Here is a 4437-nt window from a genome sequence, read left to right as displayed (position 1 = left end):
GAGTAGGTGAGATATAACACTAAGACTAACATTTCCGGATTTTAGACAATGCAAGTATACCCTTGTTCTACTAATACAACTGCATCTTGATCCATTTACAAGTTCTGAATGAGTGTAATAAAATATACTGGAGATCCCATTCTTCTGAAGGGTATCCGTAACTTGTTATCATATGGTCAAATACCTTGCCATAGTCAATAATGCATAACTAAACATTGTTCTAATATTCTGTGTTTTTAGCTAAGATCCACCTGCCATCAACAATGACTTCCTTGGTTCAAAGTCTTTATCTGAATCCAGCCTGAAGCTCTGCCAGAACCCTGTTAAAGAACCACTGCAAACATTCCTGATGAGTCTTCAGGAAACTTTTCCTTGCATATGATAGTAATGATATTTTCTATACATTGAGTATTCTGTTGGAGCATCTTCCTTTGGTTGCATGCAAATATGATTCTTTTCTACCATTGGGCCAAGAAGATGTCTTCCCAATTTCATGACAGAAGAGTCAGTGCTTCTGGTGTTTCATCAGCTTACTGAAATATTTGAATTGATTCAGTTCCTAGAATCTTGTTCCTGGCAAATGCTTTCACTGTGCCTTGAAATGGTGGTACATTAACTAGTTGTTTTGGGGACAGCGTCTCTGTGCATTCTTTCCATCTTCATGTGATGCTTTCCATGTCATACAATATTTTGCCCATAGACTCTTTCCATATTGGAAATTGGGCCTTGAATTTTTTAGTCCTTTTGGTTTAATATATGCTAAACATCTTCTTATCCATCTTCTCTGATGAAGCTGGATCATCTGAAGAAGACTGGGGCTTTAGGATTTGAGGAAGGATAATTAACACCTTCAATATGTAGATGACACAACCTGGCTTTCTAAAAGTGAAGAAGAATTGAAGGTATTTGCTAGTGAAGATCAATGATTGTAGTATTCTGTATGGATTAAAACTCAGTGTGAAGAAGACCAAAATCCTCATAACTGAACTATTAGACAAAACAATAAATAAACAAAAGATTGAGGTTGTCAAGGACTTTGTTTTATTGGGATCCCCAATCAATACTGGTGAAAGCAGTAGTCAAGACATGAAAAGACATATTGCATTAGGTACATCTGCTGCACAAGACCTCTTGGAGTACTGAAGAGCAACGATGTTTTCTGACCCAAGCCATGGTATTCTAAATTGCATAATATGCTTGTGAAAGTTGGACATTGAATAAGGAAGGCAGTAGAAGAATAGATGCATTGAAGTGTAGTCTTAGAGAAGATTATGGAAAGCATCATGGTCTGCTAAAATGACAAGCCGACCTGTATTGGAAAAAGTAAAGCCACCGTGCTCCCTAGAGGCAAAGATAGCAAGACTACATCCCACTTTGGACATATTGTCAGAAGAGACTAATAATTCCATGAGAAGGACATCATCGTTGGTACAGTGGAAGGATGGGGGGAGGGAGAAAGGCCCTCGCTGAGATGGACTGACACAGTGACTGACTGCAACAATGAGCTCAGGCACAGGAACAACTATTAGGATGGCGCAGGGCTAGACGGTGTTTCATTGTGTTGTGCAGAGGGTCATTAGAGAGGGAGCTGATTTGATGGCACCTGACAACAATAAGCATCTTGTTCTTTTTTTCAATTTTTTAAACTGTAAATCTTTGCACATTGCATTTTAATATTTGATTTTTTTAATTCTCTAGATCCCTTTTGGAATTTTCTATGAAAGTCATTTATTTCATCATTTCTTCTATTTGTCTCAGCTACTCTATGACTAAGAGCAAGTTTGAGTCCCTTCTGACATCCAATTTGCCCTTCTCTTTTCTTGTTGTCTTTTTAATTACCTTTTGTCATCTTTGTGAGTGATTTTCTTTGTGCATCAGACCTTCCTTCATTAGTGTGCAATATAGCAAGCATATTCTTGATATATTCATATTTGAGCTCTCATGGGCTTGTTTTAGATTTTTTTTTCAGCTTCAACCAAATTTACACCTGAGAAATTCATAGTCTGATCAACAATTGTCCGCTGGCTTAATCTTAGCTGCTAATATTGAGCTTCTCCATTGTTTCTTCACAAAGATTTAATCAACTTGGTGTCTACGTATCCGTTTGGAGAATTGCATGTGTATAGTCACCATTTGTGTTGTGGCAAAAAGATATTTTCTATGAACAAGTCATTGGCCTTGCAACATTTTATCATGGGATCTCCACCTTTATATCTATCACCAAGATAATATTTTCCAACCATTGTTCCTTCTTATTTGTGTCCAACCTTTGAAATCCAATCATCAATAATTATCAATGCGTCTTGATTGCATGCTTGATCAATTTCCAGCTGAAGTTTTTGGTAGAATTCTTCAATTAATCCATCACTATCTTTTGCAGCTGTGGCATAAACTTGAATAATATAGTTGTATTCCCTGTGTTTCCTCGAAGTTAGCAGATTTAATCTTTTCGCCAACAGCACTGTACTTCAAGATGAATTTTGCAGTATCGTTTTTGACAATGAAAACAAGGATATAACCCTTGATTGTGTCACGCCTGGCATAGTAAACCATATGATTTTCTGATTCTGAATAGCTAATATCAGTTCATTTCAGCAGACTAAACCTAGGATATTGGTCTTTATGCCTTCCTTTTGATTTTTAACAACTTCCAATACTCCTATCCTTTTACTTGGACATTCCAAGCTCTGATAAATAGTAGATTTCACAGCTGTTTCTTCTCATTTTGTATTGTGTCCTGCCAGCATCTATATTTTCAGTGATCACTTCATTCGGGCAAGCTTTGAGAGGAACCATATGAGAATTTCTAATTGTGAAATATCAAAATAGAGTCATATCTAAAGATTTTATATCCCAGGTTCACTTTAGAGGCAATATTGCCAGCTTGTTGAAAAATGAACGAATTGGTAGCTTATAAGAATATTATTTACAGAATCAATGGTATAGATTTTAAAGTACTATTGAGAAAAAGAAAATATACATATAAAGGAATGGTTTTTACACTTAAACAAATGAGATGTTCACTTATACAGGTTAAAAACTTACATAACTGCACACTGTTTAAGGAAGCAATAAGGGATAGACACAAGGCAAAACATCCACTAGTGCTCAGTTATGTTGACATGAGTAAGATATGTCACAAAAAGCAAAGAAAGTATGAAAATAGCAAGGATATGGTTGCCAATAATTGGCCAACATCACAAGCCAGCGCTTTAAATAAAAACACTCTCACTTCCAAATAAATAACCTTGGGATAGTAATCCTCTGCTTCTTATCACACTCGGGGTTTCAGTTTTAAGCCCCAGATGTAGTTCAGTTCCTTAAATCTGCAACTGGTATGCTTAGTATGAAGTCCAGTTCCCATAGTGAGGTTTCCAAATTATATTCTGATGTGGCCTACAAAGAATGCTGTCTACCTCTAAAAGACAAGCTCTAAACTCCAGGTGTAGAGTACCAACCAGTAGCATCGAGTGTTTGCAAGGTGGCAGGAATGTCCAGAGCCTAAATTGCTGGCTTACTGGGATGGCTCTTAATATTGGGTTTAATTGGCACTTTGATGTTAAAACTTATGAGTTCCACACATTAATGACCATTGTTTTAGTTGAGAAACGACAAAGGTATCTTTACATCTCATTAAAAAAATACATATGATATAAAGTTATTTTGAACACTATTACAAAGATGTGTATATAAAATCTTTCTTTAAAAGAAATATTAAGCCCTTGCAACAACAATACATTTTTGGAGATAATTTCTCCATTTACCTTATCTAAGAAATTAAAAATTATAAACAATGAAGTTATTCAGTACTTTTTTTTTTTTTTAGGGGAGAGCGCGAACGCAGTCCCCCACCACCACAAATTATGCAGTCGAGTTTCCCAATTCTGGGGAAATCGCAGGGGTCAGCACATCCGGAGTGCAATGGACAAGCCTTGCCCTGGGAAAACCACCCTCGTGATCATGGTATCTCCCCTGCCAGGTAAGTATCAGTACTATTTTTTTAGGTTCAACATAAATCGAATAACAGTGAAGTGTTTTAACATTTATAATCACTATGATTTTGGTTTTAATAAGGAACAGTTAATTTTCCTTAACAAAAAAAATATGGTTTTTCACCAGAGAAACCTCAGGATAAACATAAAAACAAGTTACTTATGCTGCTTGTCTTGGTCAAATATCATACTTCTAAAATCACAAGACATAATTTTATGTAATAAGAGCAGAAATTAAAGAACACATAAATTCCAAGTTATTCATCATTTTAAAAACATATGTTAAAGCTGTCTACAGATACTGTTTTCAGACTCAACTAACAGTATATTTTATCATTTTTGCTTCAATGTCCTATTGCCAACATAAAAGATTAAGTAGCTGTGAATTACAAAGCTATTAGCTAATCATAATTTATTAGTATTATAGAAATATGCCAAATCAGTT

The 4437-nt window shown here is 35.5% G+C and overlaps 1 non-coding gene across 1 annotated transcript; it reads right to left on the bottom strand.

Annotated features, from left to right (window-relative positions):
* Positions 1 to 3823: 3823 nt before the first annotated feature.
* On the bottom strand, positions 3824 to 3987 carry LOC142444167 (U1 spliceosomal RNA). The gene has a single exon (XR_012783824.1). It is a non-coding gene; the product is annotated as a U1 spliceosomal RNA (small nuclear RNA).
* Positions 3988 to 4437: the final 450 nt, after the last annotated feature.

Source organism: Tenrec ecaudatus, chromosome 3 (genome assembly GCF_050624435.1).
Source record: "Tenrec ecaudatus isolate mTenEca1 chromosome 3, mTenEca1.hap1, whole genome shotgun sequence".
Lineage (NCBI taxonomy): Eukaryota > Metazoa > Chordata > Mammalia > Afrosoricida > Tenrecidae > Tenrec > Tenrec ecaudatus.
The sequence above is the reverse complement of the archived record's forward strand: the minus strand, read 5'-3'. Positions and strand labels throughout refer to the sequence as shown.